General features: G+C 37.8%; 1 pseudogene; it reads right to left on the bottom strand.

The window, feature by feature from the left end:
* Positions 1–2596: 2596 nt before the first annotated feature.
* On the bottom strand, positions 2597–3519 carry LOC100720771 (olfactory receptor 4A5-like; annotated as a pseudogene).
* Positions 3520–13873: the final 10354 nt, after the last annotated feature.

A 13873-nucleotide genomic window follows, 5' to 3' on the forward strand; every position in this document is an offset into this window, starting at 1 on the left:
ATCTTAAGGTTTTGAGGTACTATATGGCAATGTGTGTTATGACCTTATTTGCTTCCTACCATAGTGAATGTTCTATGACTAAATGGGGATATGTAAAGAAATTTTACTTCTGTCTTCTATTTCCCATTTCTGTTCCAATAAACACTCCAGTGGATGGACTCTTGAAAACTGCAATAAGTCAGACTTATTTTAGGAGTTAACTAGGTTTTATTTGCATGTTAATCAAAGTTTCCCATGACTTGTTCTGAAAGTGGAGAACTTGTAGGAGAAGTCTCATAATTCCTAGGAACTACAAAATACTGATGAAAGCAGTAAAGGAAATCAAAATATGAGGTAGTTCACCACACAATGAATAGGAATAATAATCATTAACATGTCATATCTCCTTTGGTTCATCTATAGGTTCAAAGGAATTCTAAATGAGTACTGATTTCTTTGTAGAAATTTAAAAGCTATTTCAAGAATTTGTATGAAAATACAAAAGAACTAGAACAGTCAAAATAATTATGATAAAGACAAAAGTTGAGTAACTCATTCTGCTGGAGTTCTATAGATACCATAATTGGAGAAAATTTATATGTAAATATATGACTAGGTAATCCAGAAATAGTTGCACACAGTGGATCTGTGCATCTTTTACAGATGAGCAGAAAGAGAGAGAGAGAGAGAGAGAGAGAGAGAGAGAGAGAGAGAGACAGACAGACAGACACAGAGAGAGAGACAGAGAGAGAGAGACAGAGAGAATAGTAGTACTTTCAGAAATAGTGCTGAAGTAATCAGATTTCTTCTTGCAAAAATACATATTGATAAGTATCTTGCAGCATAAATAAAAGTCAACCCAAAATTACTTATAAACCTAATGTTAAAACTAAAAACTACAAACAGTCAAAAGGGGGATATCAGGCAAATTTTTTTGAGTTTGGGTTGTATAAAGATTTCCTAAACATGGAAAAATGATTGATAAAAGAGTGAGGTTGTTAATTACACTCCATAAAACCTGACCCATATAATTATACAGATCTTTTTAAGATAGTGCAAAAAAACCCAAGTCATTGATGGGGTCAAAATATTTGCAAATAATAAAGCTGATAAAGAACTTGTTTCTAGGATGTGTAATAAAAACTACTTCAGCAGTAACAATTTAATACTGAATGAGCAAAAATCCCCTTAACACAGAAAATATATGCAAGAAAATTAAGCACCCGGAAAGATACCCAATATTATTAGTCATTCAAAATGAAGTGATGTCACTACATACCAATGAGGATGACCAAAATTTAAAAATCTGTTTAATACCAAGTTCTGACAAGGTAGAAGAAAATATGGAGATAATGTTTTTGCTAGGTGTGAAAGAGAAATAAACATTTTGGAAGAAAGTTTGGCCATTTCCAATGATAAGTCAAATACACACTTACCATAAAACTCAGAACATTTGTTTTATAGATATTTACTGTTGTAGCAAAAAGTGATGACTAAGTGAAAACCTATCTACCTGTACACATTCTATATTATCATATCAGAATAGTTTTGTACATAATTTCAAATATCTGGAAAAAACCTGAGTATTGCTCTTTGGAAAACTATGACAGGTCTGTAAAATGGAATACTACCTAGCAATAAAAATGAATGTTCCACTGATAGCTAAAGGACCTCAGTGACCTCAAATGTATGGTAGGAAAGAAATCGGTTTTAAAGGACTATATTCTCTGTGGTTTCTTATTTATTAACCTTCAGGTAAAGGCAAAATCAGGACAGAAATATATCTGTGTTTGCCAGAATCCAATGCAAAGAGACAAGTTGACTACAAAAGTATAAGAAAATATTGTAAGGTGATAAGTATTTAATACACTGACTGAGATATCTACACTACAGTGGGTACTTGGCAAAACCCTCTTCAACTCTAATTTGACTTTTTATGGTTTTCTGAAATGAAATATCAAAGTGTAATAAAGAACTTCAATCTTGTTTCCTCATCAACTGAATCTCATTAAAACAACAATAACAACAACAACGGTTCACTGATGATCTCTTTAGTTAAACCAATGTTATTTTCTATTCAGCAACCCTGTATAAACACATAAATTTTGACCCAAGGAATAAAAGTAATTTTAAAGAAAAATTTCAAATCCAGCTAATAGGTCTGTTATACAGATCAAATAATGAACCTCACAACTGCAAAACTTCTCTTTTAGTCCCAGAAATTAACTGAGCATTAGACATATTCCTTTCTCATAAATATGGGTCATAGAAAATGTCTAAAAATAACCACCTTTTCTTCCTAGAAAATAATACAGTCACTATGTTGAAGTCTTAATTTAAGCTTAACTGAGAGAAAGGAAAGTAGAAGGCATGGTGTGCTTGTTCTTGTCCTTTCCTTTACTTCTAAGAGAATAGAAACCAATGTTTTGACCACATCTTCCACAAACTCTCTATGACATGTCTTACAGCATAAAGGATAATTTATTCTCCTTCATTAATGGTTTTGTATAAATAAAGAGATGCATCCTTAAAGAATCTGGTGAGTGACATCATCATGATTAGGATTTACCACATGTTTTTTACAATAGAATTATTAGCAGGTTCAGTGTGAAGATATTCACTCCATAGTTAACTTCTAGCAACAGATGTTTTCCATAGAGTTTTTCATCTCTGAATTTCTCAAAGTATATATTAAAGTATTCAACAAAGGGGTAATAACTGTATAAATTACTATCAGTAATTTATCCCCAGGAAAGGTAGAAACAGGTGTAACATACATGACAGTACAGGGAACAAAAAAGAGCACAACCTCAGTGACGTGGGAGCTGAAGGTAACAAGGGCTTTTTCCGCCCTTCTTTACTGTGAGTTTTAATAGAGTTTAGGATGAAGCCATAGGATATGAGCTGGATTATAAAGACTGCCAAGCAGATGTTTCCACCACTGGCAGCCACAGTGAGACCAATAAAGTAGGTATCAGTGAACACAAGCTCTAACAATGGGTACATGTCACAGATGAAATGATCGATAACATTAGGTCCACAGAAGGGGAGACTTGACACAAACACATGCTGAAGAATTGAATATACAAAACCTCTACCCTAGGCCACCATCTGTAGGAGGATGTGAACCTGCCTATTCATGATGGTCAAACAGTGCAGAGAATTGCAGATGACCACACAGTGGTCAAGGGCCATTACCATCAGAAAGCAGACCTCAGCACCACCAAATAAATGTCCTATAAAGAGCTGGCCTGTGAAGGCTGGGGAGGAGATGGTCTGTCTGTTATTGAGTAGGCCTTTAAACAGCTTGGGTAAGAAGACAGTGGAATAAGCAGCATCCATGAATGACAGATAGGCAAGGAAGAAGTACACTGGGGAGACCAAGGAGGAGCTGGCAAGGACAGTGACCACGATAAGCAAATTTCCCAGCACTGTCACAGTGTAGATGAGTAAAAATATGGCAAATAATGCATCTTTTCCACCAGGATCCCAAGTGAGGCACAGTAGGACAAATTCTGTGATGTTGTTACTATGTACCATTCAATCTTCTAAAAGGCTAGTTTCAGACATAAAAGATGAGGAAATCAGGACCTGACAGGAAATTTTGAACAAGAAAATGACCCATTCTGTCACAGAGAACACTTTCATCCTCATATCTTCCACAGCATGAACATATGTTGACATTTAGTAGGCATCCAGCAGGACAAAACATTAAATCCTAGAGTTCCATTCTCAGCATTTGAAGCAATCTGATAAAAAATCTATCGAAAGCTGGTAAAACTGCATAAATAAAATTGAAAACAGACTATCAGAGCTTGGAAACAGGATTACACCTGATGATCATGAAAGGAAATATTTCTTAAAAATGACAAGGAATCAGGAAATAACAATTCAACAGCTGAAAGATGATTCATAGAGAAACAATATAAGGGTTAAAGGTGTCCAGAGAAAGGAGACAACACAAATGTCATAAAAAGACTATTTGTAGAAGTCTTAGCATAGTTTCTCAAACACGGGAAAAGGACCAGACATACTGATAAGTGAGACATATAGAACCCAACTTAGCGATAACCAAAATAAATCCACACCTCAATATATGGGCAATCAAAATCCCAGAAATTCATCATACTAACGGAATATTAAAATCTGATAGACAAAAATAACTGATCACGTATAAAGAAAGTCTATCAGAATCATAGCAGACTTCTCAACACAAAACAATAAGTCAAGAAGAGATGAAGTTAAATATTTCAAGTACTGAAAGAAAATATCATCCAACACAGATTACTATACTCTGTTAAAATATCTTTAAAAATCAGATAGAAATAAGATACTATTATGACAAAGTAAAAATGAAGAACTTCATGACCACACAACCAGCCATACAAAGAATACTAGAAAACACTCTAGGTAGGGAAATAAATAGCCATGATGCCCAGAAAAACAACAGAAAGAAACCAACAACAGGACAAACAATTAATCAAAAGGGAAAAGTAAGGAACCAATAACAGAAAGTTAAAATGACAAAGGCAAGACACCAACATATCAGTAATAAACATTAGTGTAAATGACCTCAATTCGACAATCAAAAGAAACAGACTGGCAAAGTGAATCAAAATATTTAATTCAAAAGGAAATTCATAGACTGAAAGTCAAAGGATGGAAAACAATACTGCATGAGGCAGAAACCCAGAAAAAACCAAGGGTAACTATTCTGTTTGCAGACAATATGAACTTTTTTTTTTTTTTTTTTTTTTTGGTCTTTTTCCTTTTTTTTTAATCGGTACCGGGGATCGAACTCACGACTGCCTGCTTGTAAGGCAAGCGCTTATGCCGCTGAGCTAAATCCCCAGCCCCGACAATATGAACTTTAAAGCAACAATGATCAAAAGAGATAAAAAGGGTCACTATATACTTGTTAGGGGAAAACATCAAGGCAAAGAGAGAAAAATCATAAACATACATATACTTAATATGAGAGCACATATATATATATGTATATATATATGACAAATTTTAATATATGTGAAAAATTAAATAAGCTATAATACAGTGATAGCAGCAGAACTTTACACTCATTGACACAAAGAGACAAATCAGCTAGACAAAAAATTAGCAAACAAATATCAAAACTGAATCAACATAACTAAATCAACTTGTGAACAAAAAGACTTAGGAGACATGTGCATAGTGTTCCTCCCAACAACATCAGAATACACATTCTCTTCAGGGCTGCATATGGTACATTATGTAAAATAGATCATACAATAACACATAGAATATGCTTAAGTAAATGCAAAGGAATTGAAATTATCAATCTCACTATAGTTCCCTGACCAAAATTGGAAATAAATAACAAAAGAAACTCAAAAGATCCATAAAAACATGGAAATTAAATAACACCCAACTGAATAACTAACACTGTCTGGATCATCAATATGCAAACAGTTAGAGAAACAATTGTCTACAAAAAACTGTGACGATTCTGGCTTATGAAGACACTTTGGGGAAAGTTCTGGCTGGCACTGCACTAATCTCACTGTTCTGACAGCTCTGGTTATACAGCTCTTTGTAAAGCATCAAGACTCTACCAAGTCAAGGTAAACAACCAAACACTTAGCTATCCCCTACTCATTTCCTTTGCTCCTTACTCTTCATCAGCTGTCCCAACACAGCCACCTGCATCCTCCAGCAGATTACATTCACAGTTGCCTTTAGTGTGGGTATTTCCACTGTCTTTGCCTAAACTCTTACTGTGGTGCTTGAATTTAAGGTCACTACTCCAGGCAGAAGGATGAGGCAGTTCCTGATAGCATGGGCTCAAAACTACATCATCCCCATCTTCTCTCTGATCCAACTCACTCTCTGTGCCATCTGGATGGGCACAAATCCACTCTACACTGACCCAGAAGCACACTCTGAGCATAGCTGAATCATTATTGTATGCAACAATGGCTCCCTACTGTGTCATGGGATACCTGGGCTCCCTGGCCCTGACAAGTTTCACAGTGGCTTTCCTGGACAGGAACCTGCCTGATACATTCAATGAAGCCAAGTTCCTGATGTTCACCATGCTGGTGTTTGCAGTGTGAGGGTCACCTTCTTCCCCATGTACCACAGCAGCAATGGGAAGTTGATGGTGGCCATGCAGGTCTTCTCCATCTTGGCCTCCAGTGCGGTGTTCTGAGCTGCATGTTTGTCCCTAAGTGCTATATTATTTTGTTAAAATCAAGGAGCAATTCTCTTATTGGGATCAGGTACAATATACATTCCATGAGAAAAGAGCTTTCCAATCATTAAACACAGTCGTCTTCTAATATACACAATGAGCCTGAAACCAAAGCTGAATCATACTTAAGGTCAGATTACTATATTCTCCTATAGAACTTATATACTTACTAGATGATGCAACTTCTGTTTTCTGATAGCATAATGGTCAGTAGACACTGTAGGCTTCATCTATTTAACTTGAATTTTATTCTGGATATATTGTTTCCTACTTAAGACAGAATTTATCGTAAATTTCTGTGATTAAATTATACATATTTTTCCTGTTTTCCCTTTGGTTTTCTCAGAATTTTCTCTCATTTAAAAAAATTATAACTTTTTTCTTGTATGTCATAGGGTTTATGAATCTTTTAATATATTTCATTGCTTTTTTCTTTTGAAGGAATAGCCTGTCTTCAATATACTGATTATACTATATTTTGGTAGTTGTGTGTATACGTTTGGTATTTACCTTTTGCAATTAGCTACATTTCTTTTTAGCATTCTGTATATACTGATTGTAAAATTAGATGGTCATATAGAAGTATAAACACAGTTGGTTACATAATGCCAATGTAATTAATTAATTAATAGAATATTTTGTCAAAGAACTTATAGACATGCAATAGATTGTTGTATCATCCCATATTTGTTTTTCCTTTTTTTCCTTATAGTCATCTTTTACTGATAGCAATATATGTGTATAATGTACATTTATGTTATGTTACATATAGTTTATACAATAAGCTATCTTTTTTTTTGTCTTTTTCATTTTTATCGGTACCAGGGACCGAACTCACGACCGCCTGCTTGCAAGGCAGGTGCTTATGCCGCTGAGCTAAATCCCCAGCCCCTACAATAAGCTTTTTTGTCATGTTCATATCCAGGTATTATCAAGGGGTTTTAAATAATGTGATAGGAAATGATTTTTCTGCCAGATGTTCATTAGTATCTATGTAGCTATGTATTCATATTAATGCATATATATGTGAATTTTTACCTGGACATGGTGGTAAACACAAACATCACAGAACTTTGGGACAGTGAGGTTGAAGACTGCAAGTTTGGGCTCAGCCTATGGTACTTTGAGTATTAAAAAGCACCTGTCTAAAAATCAACATTAAATAAGTTGGTAGATGAACTTCTGGGAGAACATGGCAGACAGATAACAGCAGCTACGGAGGCTCTCCAAAAGACTCGGCTCATAATTCAGGAATGGTGCGGACTAAGGAGTCATAAGCAGGTGGAGATATGCTCTGCTGACTCAGGAATGAACTGGGCTGAGAGAAACCAACTTGGAATGCAGTCCTGGTGCTAGAACAGGAACAGAAAAGCCTCAATGTGGAGGCTGGAGCCTGCGCCATTGGAAGCCGTGATTTGGGTTTCCCGCCACGCGGCGGCTGCCTCTACATTGGCTCTGCAAGGAGAGAGATGTGCGGAAGCTCTGAGAACGGGAATCTGCGAATGGAGTCGAAAAAAGGACAGGCAGGGAGGCGTGCACTGACTTGTGGTGAGGTGAGTGAAACTGACACTCTACCACAGTTTGACTCCAGCGGAGGACATTCTGGGCCCAGGCAGTCCTGCGGGAGCAGGGCGCAGTGGCGACTTCAGCCACACATCCCCCTCTCAGGCGGGATTGGTGAAAAGTGCCTAGCCTACGTGACACTGCTGGTGGACCCAGAAGGCTGGCTCAACCCAGATCCCAGAGCCTGATGGTGGCCTGGAGGGGCAGGTCCCGCGTAGGTTGCCTGGTCTGGAACTTCCTGGTGTGCTGCGGTGGGCAGGAACACCTAACCAGCGCAATTCAATCAGGCTGTGGCTGACAGGGAGGGAAGCTGGGCCTCCTATATAAGCTTGCATATATAAGGAACAGAGAATATGGGAAGAGGCAGCAACAAGAAAGGCTCCTCGGCTCCCAATTCTGAGAAACAGGTAATAGCGGACACTGCACCAATAGACATAAAGCGCCATCTAGAGAGCCTCATAGATCAGTTCAGGAATGAAGTTATCAATGACCTGAAGCTAGAAGAAAGCAGAATAGTTAGAGAAATGCTTACACCACCCAAGAAAAAACAGATGGTGGAATGGAAGAACAGAAAAAGAGGGGAGAATTGTTTGATGGAGAAAACAGAGAAAGCATAGAATACGTGAAGCAGGTTCAAAGGGACTACCAGGAAACTAAAAAGTCTATCGAAAACTGGCATAACAGCTTGAAAGAAACTAAGGACAGACTATCTGAACTGGAGGGCAGATTTGTAATATGGAAGAATGAAATGAAAAACTTCTTAAAACTAACAAAGAAACAAACAGCAATAATACAAAGACAAGAAGATGATAAGAGGAGCCATAACTTAAGAATTAAGAACATAAAAGAAGAAGTAGGGACACAAACAAATGAACTACAAAAGCTACTCTCAGAAATAATCCAGGAGAATTTTCCTAATTTAGCAAAAGGTAAAAATACTCAGATGTATGAGGCATACAGGACCCCAGTCACCTACAACCCAAACAGAGCAACAGTCAGGCATATAATAATAAAAATTCCAGAAATTCAATACAAGAACAGAATATTAAAAGCTGTCAGAGACAAGAAACAGACCACTTACAAGGGAACACCCATCAGAATTACAGCAGATTTCTCTGCACAAACCATCAAATCACGAAGAGCGTGGGGAGAAATAATTCAAGCTTTGAAAGATAATAATCTCCAGCCAAGATTGAGATATCCTGCACAACTATCCCTGGAAATTGATGGAAAAACAAGATGCTTCCAGGATAAAGAGGAACTGGGGGAATTTGAAACCACCAATTCAACTCTACAGAGAGTATTGCAGGATATTCTAAAAAAAGAAAAATACAAAGAATCCAGAAATAGTGGCGGGGAGGCCACAATGAATGGAGCAGAGAACAAAATGAAGAAGACAAACTGACAGCTACTGACAGAAAAAGAGCTCAACAGAAATGAGGCAGAGAAGATTGGATGATAGGAACAGCTATTTTTGGAGAAAATGACATCTTAATAGGTAATACTGATTTAGTATCATCTTGTTTTGAAGTCTCATCAAGCTTTTGTTCTTCTGTCTCCATTGGTCTAAATAGGTTGTATCTTATTGGATTTTATTATGTATGATAGTATAAGCAAAAACCTTTTAAAGACAAGGAGATTATACAGAAACTATTGTTCATTTTCTGTTAGTCGATTCTAAGTACCCTGTAATGCTGTCATTCTCTTAAATGGTTTTACATTGTTTTGATATATTTAATGCTACAGTATACGAAGTTGTACTCAAGGATTTCAAGGAAAGAGACAATATGGTAACTACTTTTATGTCAGGATTATCTTGTGGTGAAACACTATTCTGCTTAAATGGTTATGTTTTGATCTGCGCTGTTTTGCTGTTATGCCCTCTTTTATGTCAATCTCCACTTCATTATTTACTTTTTTATTTTTATCCTTTTAATTAAGGGAAAAATAAATAAAAATAACAGGATATATTATAGTAACCCACTTTGACTTTCCATTATCTCGATTTAAAGCCCTGTATTACTCTCACCATCTTGTTTTTGACTGATCGTCCCCTATTCTGTTTTGCTAGATAGTACCAGGTTCGAAAGTCTAGGCAACAGCTGTCAAGATAATGAGATTCATTATGACGCCCATTCTCGTTGACTTTCATCTGCTTTTGAAGACCTACAATGTCTCCAATGTTTTGGTTTTGTTGGTTTTGTTCTTTACTGTTTTGTTCAATTTTATTATAACTAATGATATAGGCAATTCTATTAGAGATAGCGGGAGGCATAATGGTAAGCATTGTTGATCACCTTGTAATATTTTTTACATTATCTATTATGTCCACCCTTTTTATTTGACTGACTCTGTTCTGTTATGTCACATTTGGTTTTACTCTCTTCCAAAAAAGTAATAAGAACCGTGGGAGAAATAAAACCCAAATTGTGCAATAGTCATTGTACAAAAGAGAGGAAAAGAAAGTGCTCTAAACTATATAACTGCATGTATATTTAAGTGTATAAAATAGAAAATGGTATCACTGAGTTTTATTGGATCATTGAACAGAACTGTTTGCAGTATCATTGTTGGAATGTCCACTTTACAAGCTTTAATTTTGTGACTTGAACAATTATCTCTAAGATGACAATATGTAATCCATTAACTAGTGATTTCCTACTGTTTATTTTTTTCTGTAAATCTGTATAACCTGTACCCTTTCTCTGCTTTTTTTTTCTCCTTAAATAAAATTAAAAAAAAAAATAAGTTGGTAGATGTAGCTCACTGTGTGCAAGCATCCAGTTTTTGGCTTTTGAGTCATTATTTTCTCTTTAAATTTTTAAAATTAGGAATTCCATAACTTATGCTGAATACTTATCTGATTAAAACTATAGTTCATCACAGAGTGCAGATCTTTCACACTGTTGAGAGTATATTTGAATTCAATATTTGCCATCTATTTTAACAGGAGACAATATTTCTCTTTGCATTGGATTTTAGGGTATTCTAGTTTAACAAAAATAGTTCTATAAATGAGTGGAATGAAAAAGTGGTTACAATAATAGGTGGATGGAAGCAGGAATGTGTGGGTAGAAAAGATAAATGCAGAATGGGATTAGTAGGACACATGGATACATCAATGTGATTGAAGAGTGAAGGACAATGAGGGAGCATACAAAGAATCAAATGGAGAGTTGGAGAATTTTATTCTTTTGTTGCCATCTTCAGATGTTTCCAATGCATTCCACCAAACCTTCAATTCATTTAAAGCACAAAATATAATAATTTGTCATTACCTCATCTGAAACAAACTTACAGTGATATAACTTCTCCCGCCACCACCTTGGTTCCCCTCAACTCTGCACAGCCACAGCTCCTAGTCGGACTGGTTCATCAGTTGACAGAAATTCTTACCTGTGCTTTCAGCTACCTCTTCTGTGTCTATATTTTCTGTATCTCCACATTCTAGGACTTCTCAGCATGGCACCTTAAATCTTTTCGCTATTCCTCCCACGAACCAGTTCCAGATGTTTTCTGGAACCATATGGTCAGTTACCCTGACAGCAATGATTCCAGTTCTCTGGCACCAAAAGCTGTTTCTGTCAATTCTTCACTGCTTAGACAAAATGCTGAACACCTATAAATTACAGGAAGAGAGGTTCAGTCTGTCTCAGTTACAGTCAGTAGGCTCTGAGGCAGAAAGGCAACATGGAAGGACATGGAAGAAGACACTTGTCCAACCATGGCAGTCAGAAAACTAAAAGAAAAAAGGCAGCCAGGGACAAGGACATAGCTTTTCAGCTTTTCAACAAGGCCCCTCCAACCATATCCCACCTGCTAAATGCAGTAAATTCATCTACTGATGAACATAGGGTCCCATGATGTAATCACCTTCCTAACACAAGATTTTGAGGGGCACATAATAGAGAGAAGTTATGGGAAAATGGAGTGGAAAGAAAGGAAAATCTGTTGAGCACCTACTGAGTGCCAGAATTGTGCTGGACCTTCTGCCATGTAGTCTGCAACAGCCGCAGTAGGAGACATCATTCTCCACAATCTTACAGATTGGAAACTATACTTAAGAGAAAAGTGATTTAGTTGTGGTCATTCTCCTAGATGCCAGCCAGACAGGGATTCAAGATCCAGCTTAGGCAGCTAATTTCCTCAGTCACATATGTACTTGTTTCCTGTGCCACAACTGCATCTAAAGTCCCATGACTGGCACCAAATTCCTTTGACTTAAGGTCTTGACTTTTGTTGAAACTATTTCTGTCAAGAGGCTGCATTCAATTGCTACAAGTTTCAGTTTAATAAATTATTTATCCAGTCCTCTTAGGTAGAATGGCGTGCTGAGCTGAAAACTGAATGTAGGAGTATATAAAAATCCTGAAGCATTCACATGGTACTCAGGGTGAGAGGAAATACTAAAATCCGTCCATTGATACCTGCTTCATATACACCAACAAGAATGGGAAAGTGAGGCTCAAAAAATGAAGTTACCTTTCAAATGTAGCTAGAATGTCATTCCAGAGATCACAGGTGTCCCAACCACTTCAGATGAATTCTCACATTCTGACTCACATGCTGCATTAAGGCAGACTCTCTCAGCCACCTGGGCAGCCTCTATGTTGAGTCATCTCCTAAATGTTACAGAAGTCTCTTCTGAGATATCAGCAAGCATGGTAATGTGATGGTAATGTGATAGCTGTGTCACTGTTGCAGAAATGGTAAAGACCAACCCTCAATTCACGAAAGTCATGACCAAGTCTTCTAAAATGCTCACTACTTCCCAGGTCTATATTCTCTAGAGATTAGTCCACTTCTGAACAGCGAAAACATCATGAGATGTGGACCCCACTGTCTCGATTTTACAGAGATGTGGACACAGAGACCAAGGGATATATTTTGGGCTGCAAGGATTCAACCCCAGAGATCCTGCCCCAAGTCTTACCAGCTTCCTTCTTCAAGGTCCTGGTGTCCACTCCAGTCCTCATGTCTCATTCCCCACACTCCGCCGAAGTTCAACACAGGGCATCCAAGTGGACCCTACGTTCTGTTGCCACTGCCTGGGCCTTCAGATAGAGGTGCTCTACACTGGTATTGTAGGCTGCCCTGAGCAGTCCCTTCCTCTCTCCTGCTCAGCAGAGAAAGAACCTACATGAAAACTTGCCCTTAGCATACCTTCTGGACCAATCTTTACATACCCTGTTCCTTCTTACAACAGTCACTTCTCAAATACCTACATTTAAGCACAATTCTGGGCACTGGGAAACCAGAATGAGGGATTCAGGCATGGCACTGCTTTTGGAAGAGAAAAGACATAAACAACTCATTCTGTGACAGATGAGGACTCTGAATTACACAGAACAGGACAGAATTGGAAGCAGGTACATATGGAGGGTGACTTTCGAGCAGGAGCCAACTGTGGGGCTGCCTCGGGGCAGAGTGCTCCAGGTCAAGAGGCAGCATGAATAGTGGCTCTGATTGGTGTGGGCTGTGGGGGAAGCAGGTGAGCCAGGGCCTGGGGAAAAGGCAAGGCTATGGAGAGGGTAGTGAAGGATCCTGCTGCTTTCCCAGCCTTTGCTGGTAGATCCCCTCCTGACATCATAGTCAGAGAACAGACCCTCACAGCCATGGCCATAAACCCTGAGAGTCTTCCTAGAATAACAGGATTAACTGTGTTTCCCAAAGTCTGCAGTAACTCAGAAGAACAGGAATTTGAACCAGAATCTGCAGAGACCACATCTTTTTAAACTCTAAAGCCAGTCACTTCTCCATGTCATTTCCACACAGAAACCCAGGCAGCTGCCGTCTTAGGACATTTGGGTGGCTTATCTCAGAAACTGCATAAGAAAAATAATGTTAAGACTTACCTCTGTCCCTCCACTGGTAATTCAGCTGGGTGATCATTAGTAAACACTCTGCCTTTCCAAGTCTCTACTTTTCTATGTGTAAAGTGGAAAACTCCTGGAGGGGTTGCTGTGAGGATTAAATGAGACTTCTGCATTGCATGTCATAGAATATGATCCATGAGGAATGACATGTGTTATAACTGAGATGAAAAAAACAAACCCAGCTGATGTCCTCTGTGCTCCACTTTCATAATCATTCCAGCAGGAC

Source organism: Cavia porcellus, unplaced genomic scaffold (genome assembly GCF_034190915.1).
Source record: "Cavia porcellus strain 051 isolate PalLab524CR breed Dunkin Hartley unplaced genomic scaffold, mCavPor4.1 scaffold_32, whole genome shotgun sequence".
Taxonomy (NCBI): domain Eukaryota; kingdom Metazoa; phylum Chordata; class Mammalia; order Rodentia; family Caviidae; genus Cavia; species Cavia porcellus.